Source organism: Papaver somniferum, chromosome 5 (genome assembly GCF_003573695.1).
Source record: "Papaver somniferum cultivar HN1 chromosome 5, ASM357369v1, whole genome shotgun sequence".
In the NCBI taxonomy this organism is placed as follows: domain Eukaryota; kingdom Viridiplantae; phylum Streptophyta; class Magnoliopsida; order Ranunculales; family Papaveraceae; genus Papaver; species Papaver somniferum.
In genome coordinates, this window is record NC_039362.1 from 169,517,513 (window position 1) to 169,541,264 (window position 23,752).

The window sequence follows — 23,752 nt, forward strand, 5'->3', positions numbered from 1 at the left end:
CGATTTTTTCGTGAAAAACAAAAATTTAATATTTTTGTTTGTACTCGTTGCGTAGCTCTCTTAAAAAGATTTCCAACGATATAAAATTTGTAAAATTCCAAGGCGCGGATTTTTAGATATGTTATACCCAAGTTGCGTTGCCAATTATACCCCTGGTGCAAAACCCGTCATGCGGATGCATAATCCGTCATGCATACATTTTTAATAATTTCATATAATTATGGGTGTCACGGTGGGCCTGAGAATGAGAATATTTTTTTTTGGGTCTCCCCCTAATTTCCCCTTACCATGAAAGGTTTGGTCCATCACACGGAGTAAGGTGTGAAAATATGTTAGAAATCAAACTAGATATCACCCCGACCCACCGACTGGGGTCAACCTTTTTCAATTAGCTGGCTTTTACGGATACACCATCATAGGTTAGGTCTTGCAGGCAACCCAAATTAGGTGGGTCCCATCCATGCTAATCCTTGAAGGGTTATCGGTGGCTATGTCTCGCGGGAAGTGCAGTAAGATCCAATTTATTATTATTATTATTATTATAAAACAGCTTTTTTTTTATTAAATAAACTAATAACTGGATAAAGAGTATTACATTAACTAGTTGGAAGCCTAACAAGCTAAGCTCCAACAACGCACTACTACACGAATTGAACAGGTTGCCGTGCTAACCTACCAGCGAGCCTCATGGGTAACCTGGCCAAGGGAGCCGAAGCGGGAGAGGGGATGAGATTATGTCACAAGGGGCGCAAGCTAACTCTACCGTCCATGTTAATTCCTGCAATATTACGTCATTGGGGACTCGAACCTGGAACCTCCTGGAGCGCATGAAACTTTGGGAAACAAGGATGACCAGCTGAGCTAGGGGCCCGTTATTACTATTATTATTTTATTTTTTTATTATTATTATAATTTTATTATTATTATAAAAGGGAGCCACTAAGGCATTTATTAATCAAAATCAATATTACAAGAGATGGTGGGTAGCCTAGCAACAAGTTGGGCACCAACACCTTTCTGAATAACAATTCCTAGCCTATGAAAAAGAGAATTGCCTATCTTAAAGTTGGCATCATGTCCTACCATGCAATTCCTTAATCTCTTCAGAAAAGTTAATAAATCCGTACTAAGCTCGCCAAAAGTGGAGAAAGCCAAAACACCGAACCCATAATTATTATTATTATTTATTTATTTTAATAAGAGCCACTCAGGGAATTTTATTAGCAACACGACAGTGTGTATATTACAAGTCGGTAGAAGGCAACCGAGCAACAAGCTGGGGGCCAACACCTTTTTGAATAATAATACCTAGCCTGTGGAACAAAGAACTGCCTATTTTGTAATTAACATCATGACTAACTAGGCAGTTTCACAACGCTAGTAATCGACAGCAGCAAATCATCAGAGATCGCAGCACCAGCTCCACTCATGGCGTCCAACAAATGCTGAGCACGTAGACCGTCTCTGCCACAAGATGTCCCCTTGGGGAAGCTCTTAAGGGATGCAAGCACAGCCTTGGAATCAACAGTCAGGGAAGGTGTTGAGACAGCTTCAGTGGGTATAGTAGGGGGTGGAGCATATGGGTATTTCTGCTGGAGTTCGAACAAAGTGTTTGCAGTAGGTTGAGCAACGCCACTAGAATAAAGAATGCGAATTGCTGCTGTGTAGTGGCCATAACTCAGCTTTTTACGACAGGCTTCTATATGTCTCGTCTTCTTTTTGATATGAGCACGCTGTGTAGAAGCTCTTTTGGTCAGGCCAAGCAATTGTTGTACCAAACTGATGCAGCCGGCAGGTTCCCTCCAAACCAACAAAGCTTTGTTAACAGCAGCAGTCTGCAACTTCTTTCTCGTACCGGAGCGTTCCTCACTGGAGCTCTGAGGTTCATACAGGTTTAGTGTACAAATTGGCAGCAATAACAGTCGTATCCAGGCCGCAATGTTCATGGGATTAACAAGAACAGAATCTAATGCAGAATTGAGAGCACGCGAAAAATGTAACCTGCAGTGTGGAGGAATACTAACAGTTGTATGTATTTGTCGTTGCAGCATCAGGTTTAGTATCTCCACATTAAGGCCAGCAAACTCTTCATCACCTGCAAGCTCTTCACTCACTGAAGCACCTGCACCAGCATTATCCACTGCACCAGGCGAAGCAGTTTGAGGTTTCGCAACACCATGAATCAGGAAATCTGCACCAATTCCATTGAACGGCCCTGGAACGACATCTGCAGCATGCAACCTGTTTTTGCAGGCCATTTTCCATGTATGAGTAGTCATGCATTTTGTGCATAACCAAGATTCCAACATCAACAGGTTGCTTTCCCATGCAGTGAAGCAACTCTCGTTAGTCCGAATCCTTTCAATGCAAACCAATCTGGTATCATATGTTGGAAAGTGGTGGTCTTTCAGATGTCTTGATAATCCACTCTTGGAGTAACCCAAACCACCAGGACCTCCTTGACAGCCATCAAAAGTTACGAAAGGACAAGGAAGCTTATCACTCTGTGAAGAAACCTGTCATGCATTCCTACGGACTGAAGAAGATGAGGCCGTGGAGGATTGGGAATCAGGGATGTCATACTTACGGACTGAAGAGGCTGAAGAACGTGTTTTGGGCATAGAAAATCTTAGGGGAAAGCTGCGTATGAACAGAAAAACCCTAGAAGAAACCTGACATGCATCCCTATATGCAAACAAACAATAAACTCAGAGGAAACAGGGATATTGTACGTTGAAATCACGGACAAAGGCAGGGGAGATCTCTGATTTTCAGTCGCCTGAAAATCCCCCACACAATCGCAGGAGCTTCTCTTTCCTAGGGTTTTTGTTATTATTATTATTATTATTATTATCATCATCATTGGATAAAAAAATATTACATTAACTAGTTGGAAGCCTAACAAGCTAGGCTCTAACGACATACTACTACATTAATTGAATAGGTTGTCGTGCTAACTTACCAACGAGCCTTATGGGTAACCTAGTCAAGGGAGCCGAAACGGATGGGGGCTGAAATTGTGTCACAAGGGGGCAAGCTAGCACTACCTTCCATGTTAATTCCTGCAATATTACGCCATTGGGGGATCGAATCAGGGACCTCCTGGAGCGCATGAAACTTTGGGAAACAGGGATGACCAACTGAACTAGGTGCCCGTTATTATTATTATTATTATTATAATAATAATAAAAGGGAGCCACTAAGGCATTTATTAATCAAAATCAATATTACAAGAGATGGTGGGTAGCCTAGCAACAAGTTGGGCACCAACACCTTTCTGAATAACGATTCCTAGCCTATGAAAAAGAGAATTTCCTATCTTAAAGTTGGCATCATGTCCTACCATGCAATTCCTTAATCTCTTCAGGAAAGTTAATAAATCCGTACTAAGCTCGCCAAAAGTGGAGAAAGCCAAAACACCGAACCCATAATTATTATTATTATTTATTTATTTTAATAAGAGCCACTCAGGGAATTTTATTAGCAAGACGACAGTGTGTATATTACAAGTCGGTAGAAGGCAACCGAGCAACAAGATGGGCGCCAACACCTTTTTGAATAATAATACCTAGCCTGTGGAACAAAGAACTGCCTACTTTGTAATTAACATCATGACTAACTAGGCAGTTTCTCAACCTCTTAAGAAATATAACTAAGTCATCTCCCAATTCTCCCAGGGTAGAAAAAGCTAGTGCCTTGAAACCGTAACCATGTGCAGTACACTTATCTAAGTATTTTGTACTCTTACGACTCACTGCTGCAGTGATGGCTTGACCCGGAGGAGTGTTACGTGTTCTGGAGGTAGTGAAAGGTGAAATTCCGGTGACGTCAAAACATACATCTGTACCGTCCTCCCAATTATAGATGATGATATCAGCCGGCTTAAGTTCTTTGTCAGAGTTTGAAAGAAACCCTAAAGAGACTTCTTTACGAGCCACAACACCTGACCTGTAACATATGTCAAGAAGAGCGTCACGAGCCATGTCATGTCTGAATTTTGAACCCACTTCACTTGCACAGTGGACTGCATGGTCTGCATAAACATCCATCGTCCTGTTACACACTGAACATCTTCTATCTTCCTCAAAGAAGGGGATGTCAAGCCTGTATTTAAGAATGGATTGGAATTGTCTCGGTGCGACAGTTTGGTTCAGTCCACTGATAGGAACTTCCTTAAGAAAATCCATTGCATGTTCACGCCTGTTGCATTGCCAGACTAACGATTCTCGTTCATTTAGGTTGAAGCTGGCAGGTAAGTGTTCCTTAACAGCGCCAAAGTATAGTGCAACCAATGATTTCATGGGATGAGGGGCAGCATCAATGACGCTGGAAATGGAAGCAGGAGATCCACAAGCTTGAGTGAATGCTTAAAGAGCTAGTACATAACTTGGACTGAGGTCAGCAGGCGGTGAGAGTTGAAGAATGGTTTCCTGCAGATGTTTGGTCTGAGCATGAGAGGCCAAATAACAATACTTAGAAGTGTCTGCCATAGTATAGATGCCGAACCCTCCATCCTTAATTGGAAAGGTGGCTAAACATTGTTGGACTAAGCCAAACCCAGCACCATCACCTACCGTTAGCTGCCGAAAGTATTGGAGTGGATGCTTGTCATAAACTGTAGAGGCAGCTTGCAGATGAGCAGGGCAGGTGGTGCGCATTGCGAAGTAGAGTCTAGAAACCCCAGTACAATTTCTCAGTAGCAGCAACTCACACTGTGGATCGTGTAGTTGTTGTACTTTCTGCATCAACTGGATGGTTTTATCCACCCTGTGAAGAACAATATCACTGCAATATTGAGATTCTAGGCTAACAGGTCCTCCTAAGAGTTTTACACCACTTAATGGCCTGCCAATATCTCTTGGGAAGACGCCCTTTTGACTGCATCTTGGATCTGGTGATGGCCGGTAAATTTCAGTCTTCTTGAGTTCAGTTGTAGTCCTCGCTTAGGCCCTACCATATGTATGATGTTCAAAGCCTTAGCTACCTCCATTGTATCGCCTGCAATGGTGCCATTATCCAAGTACCATGCATGAAGATCTAGCTTACATTGATTAGCAATCATATTGACGAGAGGTTGTAATGTTAGAGCAAATAATAGGGGACCAAGGGGGTCTCCCTGTTGCACGCCTTGAGCTGATGAGAGTATGGAGTCATTATAATAGAGCCTGGAAGGATTTGAATAGAAAAACTCCACCCAACGAGATATGTCTGGAAATGGGTTCTAACTTCTCTAATCAATGAGGATTTGTCTACAAGGTTGAAGGCATTGCTGAAATCTATGAGCATCATAGTATTAATATTGCACTCACCTTTCATCTCTAGCAGCCTATTTGCAGCGTGCAATATGGCTTCACCACCACATGGCACACCCACTCCAAATTGATATGTTCCAAAATAAGGAGCCAAGTCTTTACAGACTACAGTTGCAGCAAGCTTGGAGCACAGTCTCCTCCATATCGTGCCAACGACAATGGGTCGTATGCCACCACCCGGTTTGATTAGTGGAGTTAATGGAGCGCTTGCAATGTACTCTCCTATTATAGAAGGACATTTCCCATCTAACCACAAATTGATTACACCTGCAATTGAGGTTAAGAGCTCTTCACCAACAGCTGCAGCAGGACCATATTATTATTATAATTATTAATTATTATTATTATAACGATTATTACATAAACTAGTTGGAAGCCTAACAAGCTAAGATCCAACAACGCATTACCACATTACTTTAACAGGTTGCCGTGCTAGCCTACCAGCGAGCCTTATGAGAAACCAGGCAAGGGAACCGAAGCAGATGGGAGGGCTGATTATGTCGCAAGGGGGGCAAGCTAACTCTACCTTCCATGTCAAATTCTGTAATATTGCGCCATCGGGGACTCGAATCTGGGACCTCTTGGAGCGCATCAAATCTTTGGGGAACGTGCCCGTTCTTTTTATTATTATTATTATTTTTTGCTGTGCTAACCTACTAGTTAGTTATCATTATTATTATTATATTATTGGATAACGATTATTACATGAAACTAGTTGGAAGCCTAACAATCTAAGCTCCAACGACATACTACTACATTAATTGAAAAAGTTGCTGTGCTAGCCTACCAGCGAGCCTCATGGGTAACCTAGCCAAAGGAGCTGAAGCGGACGGGGGATTGAGATTGTGTCACAAAGGGGGCAAACTAACTCTACCTTCCATGTTAATTTCTGCAATATTACGCCATTGGGGACTCGAACCTGGGACCTCCTTGAACGCATGAAACTTTGGGGAACGAGGATGACCAGCTGAGCTGGGTGCCCGTTCTTCTTCTTCTTCTTCTTCTTCTCCTTCTTCTTCTTATTACTATCATGAATTATAAAAATACAAAGGAATTTACACTAAGTTGTTAGAAAGGGTAGGGAGCCTAGCAACAATCTGCTCCAACACCTTTCTGAATAGCTAAACCTATCCTATGAAAGAGAGAATTGCCCACCTTATAATTTGCATCATAGTTGGCCAAGAAATTCCTCAATCTGTTTAACAATACTATAAAATCACCACCCAACTCTCCCAATGTCGATAAGGAAAGAACTGTAAAATTATGCCCATGAGGTAAGCATTTATCAAGATACTTGGTATTCTTGCGCCTAGTAGCAGCAGCAATAGCGCGTTCCGAAACAAAACCTCAAGGCCCATCACCTGTAAAAGGGGAGTTCCCGGTAACATCGAAGCAAGTGTCACATCCATTTTCCCAATTATACACTAGTATATCAGCCGGTCGAATGTTATTGCCATCAGACAGAAAATTCAAGTCCACTTCTTTCCTCTCATCCACTCCAGATTTATAACAAACGTCCATAACTACATCTCGCACTATGTTATGTAAAAATTTTCCTCCTATAATATTAGCATAATGAATGGCATGGTCACCAAACACATCCATGGCTCGACCACAACAAGAACAATAACTATCTTCAGGGAAAAGAGGCACTCCTAAGCGATATTGTAATATAGCTATGAAGTGTATAGGACCAATATTTTGACCCATGCCTTCAATAGGAATGACTTTTAAAAAGTCCATCGCGTGAGCTAACTTGTTGCTTTGCCAAAGAACATCATCTCTCTCAGTCAAAGTGAACTTAGTCGGTATTTCCCTTTTAACGACATCAAAGTACCTAACTTCCAGAGCTTTCATGGGATGTGGGGCAGTTTCTTTGATGTTGAAAGAAGAAGGAAGACCACAAATTTGTATATAAGAGTTGAGCGCTGCTTGAAAATGCAAACTCAGAGATGAAGTGGCAGTATTAGATAGGATAGTACCTTGGAGCAGTTCAGTTTGAAGGCATGAAGCAAGATAGCAATACTGAATGGCGTCTTCCATTGTATAAACACCAAGACCTCCATCTTTAATGAGCAAAGTAGCGAGACGATGCTGTAGTGGTCCATATCCTGCACCACCTCCAGTAATCAAATGTCGTAAGAAGTAAAATAGATGCTGATCAAACTGCATAGTGGCTTCTTGTAGAACTTGAGGAGCTGTAGTTATTAGTGTGAAGTAAAGCTTAGAAACCCCAGCACAGTTGCGCAGGAGTAGAAGCTCGCTTTGTGGGTCTTTTAGCTTCTTCACGCATTCCATAAGATGAACAGTTTTGTTGACCCTAGACATTACCATGTCACTGCAATATTGTACATCAGAACTTACTAGCTCTCCTAACAATTTAACTCCAACAGCAGCTCTCCCAATGTTGGCTGGAAAAATACCTTCGTCAAGACTCCGCGGATCAGTAGATGGCCAAAAAACTTGTGTTTTACTGATGTTCAGATGTAAGCCCCTAGCAGGGCAATCATTCTTGATGATATTAAAATCTTTAGATACTTATAGAGTGTCGCCAACTAAAGTACCATCATCGAGGTACCATGCATGAAGTTGCAGAGAGCATTCAACAACCACTTTATTGACGAGAGGGTGCAATGTGAAAGCAAAAAGCAAAGAGCCTAGGGGATCTCCCTGCTGAACCCCTCTGACAGAAGAAAGAGTGAATTCTATTATTACATGAAACTAGTTAGAAGGCTAACAAGCTAAGCTCCAACGACATACTACTACATTAATTGAACATGTTGTTGTGATAGCCTACCAGCGAGCCTCATGGGTAACCTAGCCAAAGGAGCCGAAGCGATTGGGGGGGGGGGGGGGATGAGATTGTGTCACAAAGGGGGCAAACTAACTCTACCTTCCATGTTAATATCTGCAATATTACTCCATTGAGGGCTCGAATCTGGGACCTCCTGGAACGCATGAAACTTTGAGGAACGAGGATGACCATCTGAGCTAGGTGCCCGTTATTCTTATTTTATTTATTTTTTGTTTTAAAAGAGGCCACACTGGGCTTTTACTGAAAAATAAAGAGTAATATTTACACATGAATGGGTGGGAGTCGGGCAACAATCTGTGCGCATTTCTATTATTATTATTTTTAAGGGAAAATTATTATTATTATTACACATCGGTAGAAGGTAGCCTGGCAACAAGATGGGCACCAACACCTTTTTGAATAACAATGCCTATCCTATGGAAAAGAGAACTACCAATTTTACAATTTGCATCATATCTAACTAGGAAGTTCCCCAAACGCTTTAGAAATGTGACAGTATCTTCGCTTAGTTCGCCTAGGGTAGTAAAGGCTAAAACCTGGAAGCCATATACGTGCCTTGTGCACATTTCTTGGTATTTATTATTACTATTATTATGAAAGGGAGCCAGAGAGGCATTTATTAATAAAATCAAGAGTTATATTTACAAAGACTTGGCTGGGAGTCGCGCAACAAGTTGCGCCCCAATGCCTTTTGAATAATAACACCTAGTCGATGAAAGAGAGAACTGCCTAGTTGGTTGTTAACATCATGATTCTCTATGCAATTCTTCAACCTCTTCAAGAATTCTATAACATCATCCCCTAATTCCCCCAGGTTTGAAAATTCCAGAACACCTAGGATATACCCATTATCCGAACATATCTCCGCGTATTTGTTATGCTTACGAGTAATAGCAGATGAAATGGCATGTCCCGGCGTGAAGCTGCGGTTGCCGCCTTCAGAAAGTGGGGAAACACCAGTCACATCAAAGCAAATGTCTCGTCAAAGCAAATGTCTCGTCCGTTATTATTATTATTATTATAATTATTATTTTTTAATAAAAAGGTGTCGCAAAGGCTTTTATTATTATTATTATTATTAATATTAGAAAGCAAAGTCAAATTACATGGATTTAGTTGGTAACCTAGCAATAATCTGGGCACCAACCCCTTTCTAAATAGTAAAATTATTAATATTAGAAAGCAAAGTCAAATTAAGGCGCCACAAAGGCTTTTTTTAATTATTATTATTATTATAAAATATTATTATATTATTGGATAACGATTATTGCATGAAGCTAGTTGGAAGCCTAACAATCTAAGCTCCAACGACATACTACTAATTGAACAGGTTGTTGTGCTAGCCTACCAGCGAGCCTCATGGGTAACCTAGCCAAAGGAGCCGAAGCGGATGGGGAGGCTGAGATTGTGTTACAAGGGGGGAAAACTAACTCTACCTTCCACGTTAATTTCTGCAATATTACTCCATTGGGGGCTCGAACCTGGGACCTCCTGGAACGCATGAAACTTTGAGGAACGAGGATGACCAGCTGAGCTAGGTTCCCGTTATTATTATTATGAAAAGGTGCCATCCGAAGCATTTATTGAAAAATATAAAAGTGAAATTTACACATGAATGGTTGGTAATCAGGCAACAATCTATGCGCCGACACCTTTTTGGATAGCCAAGCCTATCCTATGAAAAAGTGAATTGCCTAATTTGTGATTAACATCATAATTGGTTAAGAAATTCTTCAAATAAATGGGCAATATTATGCCATTTATTACTATTATTATTATTATTACACCTCAGTGGAATCATCGGTGGGGGTAAACGAGCGACAAGCTGTGCCCTACACTTTTCTGAATAACAATACCTAGCCTATGGAAGAGTGAACTTCCTATTAACAAGTTGTGCCCCTATTATTATTATTATTTATTTTTTTTTTATAAAAAGACGCCGCAAAGGCTTTTATTAACAAAAGAATCAAATACAAAGTACAATGTTGATGGAGGGAAACCTAGCAACAAGTTGGGCCCCTAAACCTTTTTGAATAGCCATTCCTAACCTATGAAATAAAAAGTATCTGGTATCACAGTTGGCGTTGTTGTTGGAAATGCAGTGCTTTAGTTTATTTCACGATAGCCACCATATCATCACCTAGTTATCCTAAGGTAGTGAATGCTAAAACTCCAAAACAATAACCATGTGTTTCATAAGAAGTTAAATACTTATTTCGCTTGCTTAAAACTGATTTAGCAATTGCTTGACCCGGGATGAAGGTGTGAATGTCACTCGTGAAAGAAGAGACACCCGTAACATCTAAGCATGTGTCTTTCCCATTCTCCCAATTATAAACCAACAAGTTACTCGGCAACAAGGTGTTATTCCTATCTGACCGAAGTCCAAGAGACACTTCCTTTCCAACTGAAACACTGGCATTGAAGCAAATGTATACCAAAACATCACGTATAAAATTGTGTTTGAATTTCACGCCAACTTCACTAGCACAATATAATGCATGGTCCCCAAAAATGTTCGTATCCCTCTTACAAATAGTACAACAACTATTCTCTGGAAAAAGAGGAATGCCAAGTCGATAGCAAAGCACACTTCGAAACTGTCTAGGACCAAGAGTTTGGTTCAAACCGTCTATAGCTACCGCCAGTATATAATCTTGAGCATGTTTCAACTTATTACTCTGCCATAACACACTATCACGTGCTGTCAAATTGAACCTAGTGGGTATTTGCCTCATCACCACCTCAAAATATTTCACTGCCAGAGAATGCATTGAATGCATGGAAGAAGGGGCGGTGACATTGAAGTTGAGTGAAGAAGTAGTAAGCCCACATACCTGGTTGTACGTCATCAAAGCCTGCTGACAAGTTGGACTTGGATCTGCCGAGAAGTTATTGTGTAAGATGGCTTGATGGACCTGGCGAGTATGAAACTGAGATGCTAGGTAGCAGTACTTTGTTGTGTCATTCGTAGTATACACCCCAAGACCCCCGTCTCTGATAGGGAGGGTTTCCAGTCTATATTGCAAAGGACCGAAGCCAGCACCATCAGCCATAATTAAATGCCTCAAAAAGTGATATAAGTGATCATCAAACTTGACACTAACTTCCTCCAAAGCTGCAGGACATGTAGTACGCATAGTAAAGTACAATTTGGAGACCCCTGTGCAGTTATGCAGTAGAAGTAATTCACTTTGAGGGTCTTTAAGCTTCTTAACAGTATTCATAAGATGAATGGTGTTATTAACTCTCCGCACCACCATGTCCTTTCAAAACTATAAGTCAAGACTCACAGGCCCTCCCAATAGTTTAACACCGGAAGTCGGTCTACCAATACCATTAGGAAACAAATCCGTGTCGAAACCTCTGGGATCTGCATTGGGCCAAAAGACCTCGGTTTTGGTAAGGTTGAGATGGATCCCTCTGCTAACACCTTCAGATTAAATGATACTTAAGGCTTTGGAAACTTGTACGGTGTCTCCGATGATAGTACCATCATCCAAGTACCATTCCTGTAGATCTAAACTGCTTTGGGAGGCAATACTTTTCATAATGGGATGAAACGTAAGGGCAAAGAGGAGAGGTCCCAATGGGTCACCCTGTTGTATTCCTTGTGATGGAGATAAAGTGATGTCATTATAAAATAACCTGGCAAGTCTCCTGTAACAAAATTCAACCCACCATGAAATGGCAAGGCATTGTAGCCCTATTTCATTGATGAGTGAAGTTCTATCTACCAAGTGAAAGCATTGGTAAAGTCAACGAGGAGCATGGAGGTATCATTCCTATCACCCTTTAATTCCATTAGTATGTTGACTGAATGTAAAATACTTTCACTACCACATGGCACTCCAACACCAAACTGAAAATCACCCAGATATGCCGACATCTCCTTACCTACATTGGTAGCAGCAAGCTTAGATACAAGTCTTCTCCAGATGGTACCTGTAGATGGGGAAAAAACGATTTGCTTGTTTTAACAGAATTTAGGAGACGACCGTGCGGATGAGACTCCTTGAACTTAGCTAAATGTTTAACCTCACACAGATGCACTGCAAGAAGGGAGTGCTTTAAGTTCGAGAGATCAATCTGTAGGACTCTGGCCTAAACCAAGACAATGGTCGTTCCAGAGTCAATTCGATCACAAGAGAGGATGGGTCGATCTGTAGGAGGGAAGCTGAGAAATGTGTGAGATCAATGGTGATTGAAGATTGTAGGTGTGTTGTGTATTCTGCGCGAATAAATAAGATAAGTTCTGATTGATTGAATTTGCTCTGTTGAGAGTAATTTCTCAGACGTTGAGTTCTTAATCTCTTGTTGTCTGTTGACGAGAGATTGTCTTGTAGACGTTGTCTGTTTAATCATGATTCAAAGAATTATTTATATTACTAGAATTGTAAACACCTTGATCCCATGAAGTGTGACAGTTGTTGGAGTCAAAGAGTGGGGAAGTGGAAATCGTGTTAAAACCAGTTGCTCATCGTGCAGAGACTTGGCTGATTTTCCATCCACTACTTTGCTAACTCCTCCAACTGATTGCACGACTTGCTCACATTCTCATCATGTGTATGAACACACGTTCCGTAGACCGCTAGACCAAAACCCTAGTTAATATCCCCCCATGTAACACGATTTATGTCTCGTTATTGTGGAGTCTGCAAGGAAGACGTGTATTTAGTTAGTCAGTTGCTGACTTTATGGGACGATGAGTCCTTGTATTGCTGAGCGAACGTGATTTGCAAATGTTCTAAGACTCATGAATGGAACGTGTTTGTTGAGACAGAGGTATAATTCTCGAGTAAATGTTGATAGTTAAGGTGATCAAATATTTCTCATTAGATGGATTGTTGAATATTGATAGTTGAACCAATATTCCTTAGCCTGAGCAAATATTGCTCATCTGAGCAAATATTATTATTGGTAGCAGGACCAAATTAAAATATTAATTTAAAATACTGGTAATTGAACTGAGTATAATTAATTAAAATTTTGATCACAGGATCAACGTAAAATTATTAGTGTTTGAATCTGCTCAGAATTATGTTCTGCAGAACTTTGGATCCGAAACCCTAATTTTGATCAGTTGCTGATCAATTGATGATTTATTGAAAATCAACCATGGAGTGAAGGATGGACCATCTACATGGGATGATGAGTCGACCATGTAATGCCCAGGTGATCAAGTGAGAAAAATACCAAAGTCTCTTGAAGACCAGTTGGTGAAAAGATGATCAAATGCTGGTTTAATCATTTATTAAAATAATGTTCGTCTGAACCTTAGGTGATAATACCTAATAAATTATGAAAAGATGAAGGACCGACCAAGGGGTCATGAAACCGGCCCTGGTTGGTCATGGGATCAACTGACGATCATTTGATGAAATTCCAAGTCGTTTGGAAGAGTTCTGGACCTAATACATGCAATTGCGCAAATTAGGTCAAATTGTGAAAATGCGTGGGACCGGATCCTTGTAATCCAAAGATCCAACCCTGGTCAGTCAAGGTAACATGCTCACGTCGCCAAAGTGTCCGTGTCTCAGTCCTGAGAATTTTGATAATTTTTAATGTGCATTTGAGCAACATTTTAAGAAAATATGAAGAAATTAAGGATTTTGTTGAAACTGAGCAAACTTCATAAGATGAAGAAAATAATAATAATATATTAAGGAATCATGAAGTGTGGGACCTTCTATGGATAAGGCATGGCCGGACGTCCAATGAACACGGTCCCATGGAACTTTTCCTAATTTATTATTATTTTCATGATTTTAGGGAAATATCATGAAACCAAGGAGTTTGTTGAAATCAGAGAGTTTCCTCGAAGTGAAGAAGTTTCCATGAGATGAGGGAAACAAATAATATTAATAATAATAAAATAAGGGCATGTGGGAACGGATTGGGCATGGTCGGCCGGCTAGGGCCCGGTCCCGCGAGTTTTTCCTAATTTTATGTCTTTCCTTGATGTGAAGGAAATATCATGAAATCAAGGAATTTCATGGGATGAAGGAAATAATAAAAAATAATAAGAAATGCAAGGTGTGAGGCGGTCCACAACTAGGGCATGACCGGACGGCTAGTAGGCTTGGTCCCGCGACACCTTTCCTAATTATTTATTATTTCTTTGATACGGAGGAAACACCATGAAACTGAGGAGTTTCCTTAAAATGAAGGATATTTGTTCAAATGAAGGGATTTTCATGAGATCAAGGAAAATAATAAAAGTATTAAAAAAAAATATAGAATTGAGCGTGGGACTGGCCACGGCATGACCGGACGGCCGGTGGGCCCAGTCCCCAAGCGCCTTAGCTAATATTTTATTATTATTATTTTTCTTCCTATTTTATATAGGTTCATCGTTCCTTCGTATTTTGGAATGCTCGTTCGTGCATTCAGGTGCTCGTTAGTGCATTATTGCTGAGTACACTTGCACCATTTTGGTCGGGGCTTACTCGATAGCGGCTCAGATGCCCGTATGTTGAATATTTATTACCAACCCATGGAATTCTGCTGGGAAGAACCACGAATTGAATTAACGAAATATTATGAAGAACGTAGAATATTCCTGAGTATTCAGTTAATGAATTTAAGGATCAGAGATAATTAATTGATGGCTCTATACTAGCAAGCATGCTCTCTAGGAGCATTAATTATCTGAGAATTGAGTAATATGAGCTTGTTGAAGCGTCACATGTATTACGTATAGTCAGGGAAAACGTTGTTACGTCCTGAAGACGTTATCGCTCTATACTAGCAGGCAAGCAGTCTAGGAGCCGTCCAATCATTAAGATTCTATACACATGTCTTTTATATAGTCAGGGAAAACATTGTTACATCCTGAAGACGTTATCGCTCTATACTAGCGGGCAAGCTGTCTAGGAGCCGTCCAATCGTTCGATTCTATATAAAAGTGATTATTGAAATTGCTCAGTATTCATGAAATATGTCGTTGCCTCAGTTGAGAGACTGCATATTCATGTATGCTTTGAGAGAAGTATACTCAGTCAGAGACTCTTGTAGCATGAGCTTTCATGCTTCGATAAGAGACATGAGCCTCAATACTCATCTGATTGCTGGATCAGGAATATGTAAGACTGTGGTTTTACGATTTTATCCTTTGTCGAAAATCCACCATCTACAGTACCTACAACTATGGGTCTGAGGCCATCACCTGGTTTCAACAAAGGTATAGGAGGAGAACTCGTAATATATGCTCCAAGTGCAGGTGGAAAACTTCCAGATAACCATAGATTAACCACTTTGGTGATAGAAGATTGTAACTCATCAGACACAGCATTGGCAACACCACTCATAGCATCAAGAAGATGTTGCGCCCTTAATCCATCTCTCCCACAAGATGTACCTTTGGGGAAACTCTTTATTGCCTTGAGTACTGAGGTTGCATCAACATAAATTGTATCACAGTCAATTGTTTCCACCGAGATGGAAGGTGGATCAACATCAGGATGTTTGTGCAACAATTCAGAAAGTGTACTTTCATTGTAAGGGGCTATGTCATATGAAGAGAGGACTCTAATGGTTGCAGTGTAATGCCCACAAGAAAGTTTCTTCCGACATGCTTGTAAGTTTGCAACACCCTGCATCTTTTTATCCTTCGGCTTACTCACATGTTTACGGTTTGGAAGTTCCAATAGATTGGTGATTAAATCAATACACCCATTCGGTTCTCTCCACTTAGTTAAAGCCTGGTTAATGGATTGAATTTGCAGTTTGTTTCTAGTACCAGACCGCTCTTCTGAAGAGTTTTTTGGGGTGTAAAGATTCAAGGTGCAAATTGGGAGTTATTATTATTATTTTATTTATTAAATATTATTATATTTTTTAATAAAGAGTTTGTTGGTAGCGTAGCAACAAGCTGAGCACCAACACCTTTCTGAATAGTAATACCAATACGATGAAAAAGAGAACCTCCTACTTTGAAATTAGCATCTTGACTAGCAAGACGATTCTTCAACCTACTCAAAAATATACAAGTATCTTCTCCCAATTCACCAAATGTTGAAAAATCCAAAACACCAAACTCATTTCCATGTGTCAAGCATTTTTCTAGGTATTTATTACATTTGCGAGTAACAGCCGCAGAAATTACATGTCCTGGGGTGAAGGAAGTAGTTATAGCACTAGGTATTTATTAGAGTTTTTTTTTTTATTATTATTTTATAAAAAGACGCCATTCAAGGCTTTTATTAAGAGAAACAAAAAGACTTATTTACACATGAATGGGTGGGAGTCGGGCGACAATCTACGCGCCAACACCCTTTTGGATAGCCAAACCTACCCTATGGAAAAGCAAACCACCTACTTTGTTGTTAGCATCGTAGTTGGTCAAACAAATCTTCAATCTCTTTAACAGGTAAACAAAGTCATCTCCAAGCTCACCTAAAGTAGAAAAATCTAAGGCACAAAAACGGTACCCTTGAGACACACACTTGTCAAAATATTTGTTACACTTGCGAGTCACTGCTGCGGATATAGCATGGCCTGGTGTGAAGCTGCGAATCACTCCACTCAAGAAAGGTGAAACTCCAGTCACATCAAAGCAGGTGTTTTGTCCATTTTCCCAATTGTAGATGAGGATGTCAGCAGGCTTGAGAGCATTGTCGTTGTCAGACAAAAATCCCAAAGCTACCTCCTTCCCAGCCGCGACACCTGATCTGCAACAAATATCCATGACAATATCTCTCACCACATTATGCCGAAACTTTATACAAACCTCTCTTGCACAATGGAGGGCATTATCCCCATAAACATCCATAGCACGTCCACAACATGAGCATTTGCCATCTTCAGGAAATAATGGAATACCAAGACTGTATTGAGCAACGGCGCGGAATTGACGTGGACCAAGAGATTGGCCAAGGATGGAATGAGAATCACTTTCAGAAAGTCCATAGCATGATACAACTTATTAATTTGCCACAAAATTGTGTCTCTTGTCAAAGTAAACTTGGCTGGTAGTTCCCTTTTAACAACATCGAAATACTGTGTTTCCAAAGCTTTCATGGGATGTGGGGCAACAAAGTTGGTGTTGAAAGTGGAGAGGCCGCAAACCTGCATGTATTTATTGAGAGCATATTGGTAGTTATGGCTTGTCTCTGAAGTGTCGATGGAGTTAAGGATAATATTCTGCAAATGTTGTGTTTGAATTTGTGATGCCGGGTAACAGTAATGGCTGGTATCAGCCATTGTATAGACCCCAAATTATCTGTATTTAAATGGAAGTGTAACAAGTATTTGCTGAAGGATACCAAAGCCTTCTCCATCGCCTGTAATCAAGTTCTGTAAATATCGCAGTAAATGTTGATCATAGTAATCTATATTAGCGTGCAAGACTTGAGGATTAGTGGTGCGTAATGTGAAATATAACCTTGAGACCCCGGTACAGTTACGAAGAAGCAAAAGTTCACTCTGTGGTTCCTTCAACTGTTTAACAGAGTGCATCAGGTAGATAGTTTTATCAGCTCTGAACATGACCAAATCACTGCAAAATTGGTTGTCGAGACTAACGGGCCCTCCAAGTAATTTAGCACCACTAGAAGGCCTGCTTATATCAGCGGGAAATACACCTTCCATGAGACTCTGAGGATCTAAAGAAGGCCAAAATATCTCAGTCTTTTTGATGTTCAAGTGCAAACCTCGTGCAACGCCTTCTTGTTGGATGATCCTGATAGATTTTGACACTTTCAAAGTATCTCCTATGAGGGTCCCATCATTGAGATACCACGCATGCATGTTCAGAGAGCATTGTGCAGCAATGTTGCGAACTAGTGGATGTAGAACCAAGGCAAAAAGAAGCGGTCCAAGGGGGTCACCGTGCTGCACTCCTTGAGCTGATGCTAAAATAGAATCATTATAGTATAACCTTGCAGGTTGAGCATAACAAAACTCAACCCACCTGGATATACTAGGGAATATGGCTCTCACCTCGCTAATTAGAGTTGTCTGATCCACTAAATTAAAAGCATTTGTAAAGTCCACAAGTATCATGGTGATATTATTTTGCGTACCTTTCAATTCCATCATCTTGTTTGCTGCATGAAGAATACTTTCACCTCCGCAGGGAATTCCAACGCCAAATTGATAATCACCTAGATAACTGGTCATTTCTCTTCCCACTAAGGTCGTAGCAATTTTAGAACATAGTCTCCTCCAAATTGTCCCTACTGCAATGGGACTAAGTCCACCATCTGGCTTAAGTAACGGAGTTAGAGGAGCACTGGCAATGTATTGCCCTAGAACTGCAGGACAAGCTCCAGATAACCATAAATTTATAACCCAACAATTGAGTTAAGCAACTCTTCATAAATTGCTTTGCAGGACCACTCAATGCATCTAAGAAGTGCTGAGCACGAAGTCCATCCCTCCCGCATGATGTACCTTTAGGAAAGCTCCTAATCGCGTTCAGAACTGTCTTGCTATCTACTGCAACAGGTGCAGCTATAACATTGTCTGTAGGGATAGTTGTTAGAGCATTGCTCGGTCAAACTCGCATGCATTGCTATCTCAAGCATGTTTTTCAATATTAGTGATCAAAACTATAAGTCTTGATTTCTAGTCTATTATAGCTAAGTCTCGGACTAGGATAGAAAGTGTAGTTGAGATCAAGGACTTCATGGAGATTCATCATACAAGAAGAATAACTACTCAAGGAACCGGTGGAATTTCTCGACAAAAAGGTATGTGAAGACTTGAACTTATCTATCACTCAAAAGTCTATCTACTCTATCTCCTACTCTTTGAGACAAGAAGACGTATGCTATATATATAGACTTGGATTATACACATTTGGTATTTCGAGACGAGTATACCTCGCCTATCCATATCTCGAAATTTGTGTTTGTAAGCTTTTAACTTCGATCAAGTTTATCTTTACCATGTGAAGAAAGTCATGATATGTTTCAATCACTTTGAAAATTTCTTTGACGAGAAATGGTGTAACAACTATATAACATCCTCTAAGAATATTTCAATGATTGGAATGAGAGTTTTGATTACATAACCAATGGTGGACATAAGAATTGTTGTGGAAACACATTTATGTATAAGTCCTATTCCTTGAACCAAAGTTTGCGAACTTTGTTGATCAAGAGAACCGGAAGAATGGCGTGAGCCAAGTCCGCGAACTCAGTCCGCAAACTGCCGAAGTTCTCAAACCCAAGAATTTCTGCTGGAGTTGACAAACTACTTGCGTGAAGCTAAGTCCGCGAACTCAGTCCGTGAACTCAGTCCGCGAACCCAGTCCGCAAACCGGCGAAGTTCTCACACCCGAGAATTTCTGCTGGAGTTTGTAAACTCTGCCCGGTAACTTAAGTCCGCGAACCTAGTCTGCGAACTTGAGAAGGTTATATATTTGAAGATGATTTCTGAACTTAAACTTAAAAAGACTAAGGAATGCAGTTTGCAAACCGTGGATATAAAATTTCATGAACCGATTCAAGTGAATCAAATCATCTTTGCTTCAATTGTGTCTTGTGTAGTACATGAGATTTCCTTGCAATTGAACAACTCTCTAACTAGTTCATTTGAACTAGTTATGGTGAAGAAGAACATGGTTGATATGAAATGCTCATATGGCTAACCATTTGGTTAATTGTTGTTGAACCAACAAGGGCATACGTTTAGGTATGATTAGCAAACCTAGAAGCGTGCATTGTCAAGTGTGTATAACAAGCTAAGTTTTCCATCTAACGGTTGAGAAATATTAGCTTGAATCTAAATCAGGTTTTCATCTAACGGTGAATATTGAATGCTTTGTTAATAAGCTAACATTGATTGAAAACCCTGATTAGAAAGACTATATAAAGGAGACGTCTATTATTGTGCAAAACTAATCCCCACACCTCACGTGTGATACTAGTTTGCATACTATAGTCGATTCTCCTTTAACCTTTGGTTATCTTCTTCTAAAACCAGGTTAACGACTTAAAGACTTCATTGGTATTGTGAAGCCAGACCGATACTAATTTTATCGTAGTTGTGTGATCTGATCTTGCATCTTCTATCATACGAGTACAATCGTATTGATTGGCTTGAGATTGATATCTCTGATAGGCAAGATATAAAAAGTAATCACAAACATCTTCGTCTCATTGTTTGTGATTCCGAAACATCTTGTTTCGCTACCATACGCTTAAGATTGTTGTGAGGTGATTGATAACTCTAGGCTGTTCTTTGGGAATATAAGACCGGATTATCAATTGGTGCCTGTTCACCTTGATTATTATCAAAAGACAGAACAAAACCTTTAGGGTTTATCTGTGGGAGACAGATTGATTCTTTGATAGACTTGTCTGTGGGAGACAGATTTGCTTATTGTCAAAGCCTGCGATTTTGGGTCGTAGCAACTCTTAGTTGTGGGTGAGATCAGCTAAGGGAATCAAGTGCGCAGTATCCTGCTGGGATCAGAGGCGTAGGGAGTACAAATGTACCTTGGATCAGTGGGAGACTGATTGGGGTTCAACTACAATCCATTCCGAAGTTAGCTTGGAGTAGGCTAGTGTCTGTAGAGGCTTAATACAGTATGTGTTCAATATGGACTAGGTCCCGGGGTTTTTCTGCATTTGCGGTTTCCTCGTTAACAAAATTTCTGGTGTCTTTGTTATTTCAATTTCCGCATTATATTGTTTTATCTTTATAATGGAAATAATAAAGGTTGTGCGTTAGAAAATAAATTAGAGTAATCCAACCTTTGGTTGTTGATTGTCATTGATTGATCCTTGGATATTGGTCTTTGGTACCATCCAAGTTATTCCCTGTGTTTGATTAAATATTCGCTGATTTCTATTAGCTCGAGTAAATCAAAACAAGAGAGAGATATCAACTCCTTGAGATACTTTTACCTATATTGAGTCTGACTGTCTAGTTGATTCTCTAAGAAAGTATTTCGGAGTTAGTCCATACTGATTGCTAAATGAAATATTGGGTGGTGTTGTTAGACCCCCGATTTTTAAATAATAGGGAGGGGTACATGAGGGTGTTTTTGTTGTAGTTGATGAAGGGTATCTGGGGTATTGGGTGAAACTCCATTAGAAAATAAAACCCTAATAGATGCAGTATAATGGCCATGACTCAGCTTCTTTTTGCTGGTGTCTACATTGGTTTTCTGTTTTTTGCCTTGTTTCCTGCTTTTTTGAATCTCCTTATGTTCCTGAAGAATTTTTCGTACCAAAGCAACACAACCCTGTGGTTCTTTCCACCTGGCTAGAGCATGATTTACTAAAGCAGCTTGGAGTCTTTTTCTGTTGCCAGACCTCTGATGTAATTTGTAGATAGTGGTAAAAAGAGTGTCGTTTCTCAGACTTGTGAAGGATTTTTTTTAGACTTCAATTCAAAAATAAAATAAAAAACACAATAAATATTATAGCAAACTCAAACAAAGATGATATCAATATTAAAAGAAACACTGAGGCTAAGATTCCACTATTTTCCAAGTTCAAAGTGATTAAACCAATACTTATATTTATGCAATTTTCTCGTTTAATTTGATTCTAAAATATTTCAACAAGTAGATTTTTTCAAAAGTAGTAATTGTAAATACCAAGTATGAAGCATAAAAAGTCTTAAAACTAAGCATACTCCATCAAAATAGATCACAATCACTCAAATAAAAATTATATTCAATAATAGTTCAAGGCACATAATCATATAATTATTGCAAATAAAAAGATAAAATAGAATATACCACTTTTTGTTGGAAAAATAGCTTCCTCTATCGCCTTAGCAATGGGGTTTAGCTCCTCATATTAATCATGATCTCAAAATATTTGTTTATGGCTCAAAAGATGATTAAAAAGATGAAAAGTGATAATACAGACTATTCGCAACAGTTAGTTGGTGTTGCAGAATCACTGTTACAGGGAGAAATAGTAGCTAAAGACCTAATGCAACCGCTGTGATGAACGACACATAGGTTCTGTTGTGAAACAACGATAGTTTTCTGCGACAGTTGCTTGTGCGTCAATGTTCTTCGTGTTCTTCCTTTTCAGCAGCAGCAGTAGAATAAGGTATTTTCCTGCAACTCGATCTCTGGAGCTTTGTGGTGTTCTAAACTTCTCTGAAAGGATTCGTACCCCTTATATGACTTATCCCCTCTCCTTTTATAGGCCACAGCTCGATTAAATCTCCCCCAAAATCTTGGTTTATCTCCACAACAAGTTTTAGAGTTTTCTTTCTGCCAAACTCTCTTCACGCGTATTTGACCTCTCCCAATACTTCCAAACTCTTTATTAGATAACTGCGAATGTTGGGGAAGCTTTTATAGCCATTAGTCTCCCTGAATTGTCGAAAAAATATTCCAACAGCAACCCGTGACCACAACACCTCTGTTTCCTTCTCCCGGTCGATCTAACCCAATTCATTCGATCCAATCACATATACCAACCCTGTTATGCTCTAGGAAGTCCAGCCCAACAAAAATCAGCCATTGAATCTCGTTATTTCACGTCCAACTGATGCTCCCAAATTCACGCAGGTAATAATAGAGTTTCCCGCCAAATTTGAAATTTTAATTTGTCAAGAAAGGGTGCGCCCCCTATCCAGAGTAGGGGTGCCTTTAGCAGGTGCCTTAAGAGGTGTCCTGGGGGTGCCCCTTATCCAAACCGGGGGTCCGAATAGCAAGTGCCCTCCGGGTACTTTCCGAAAACTTTTTGAGCCAATTTTTTCCAAAAATGTTTATTGGCCAAAAATACCTACAAATAAATAAAACACCATAATAAGTACAAAAATAAGCCCTAACAATATATAGAATCGAGACAAATCGGACACAAAAATGTGTCTATCAAATACCCCCAAACCTATTATTTGCTAGTCCTCGAGCAAAAATAAAATAGAAATAAAATCCTAACTCACTGTCGCAGGCATCGTCGATTGCATTTAGCGTATGCAATAAGCTTTTAAACCCCTAGGTGTCCCTAGTGGCGGAGTGTTGTCTCCGGAGGGCTTACCAGAGGTATACCCACAAAACCTTTATACTCCATACCCTAGCTATCTACACAGAACCTTGGAAGGCACTAAAGAATCTCCTTGGTTGGCATACTTATTGACTACAGGAGGAAGTACCCTGATGCGAAATTCCAATTGTTGTACACGAGTTTGCACTCTAGCATCCTAAAATTCATATATAAGTGACAGAGCTCTACTCATATAGTCGCACAGCGCCATGAGGAAAAACAGTACGGACCACAAAAGGACCGGTCCACCGAGAGCACAACTTCCCTGGGAATAGATGCAAACGAGTGTCATACAGAAGAACTTTTCGACCTGGAGAAAATGCCTTTCGTAAAATATTCCTATCATGCACAAGTTTCATTTTGTTCTTATACTCCTTAGCACTATCGTATGCATCTCCACGAATCTCGTCCAACTCATTGAGCTGGAGCTTTCTTTGAGCTCCTACCTTGTCAAGTGAAAAGTTTAAGTTCTTAATAGCCCAATAGGCTCGATGCTCTAACTCAACAGGCAGGTGACATGCCTTGCCAAACACTAAACGATAAGGTGACATTCCAATGGATATCTTAAACGCAGTATGGTAAACCCATAAGACATCAGTAAGCCTCGACGACCAGTATTTCCTATTTGGATTAACTGTTTTCTCTAGAATACGTTTAAT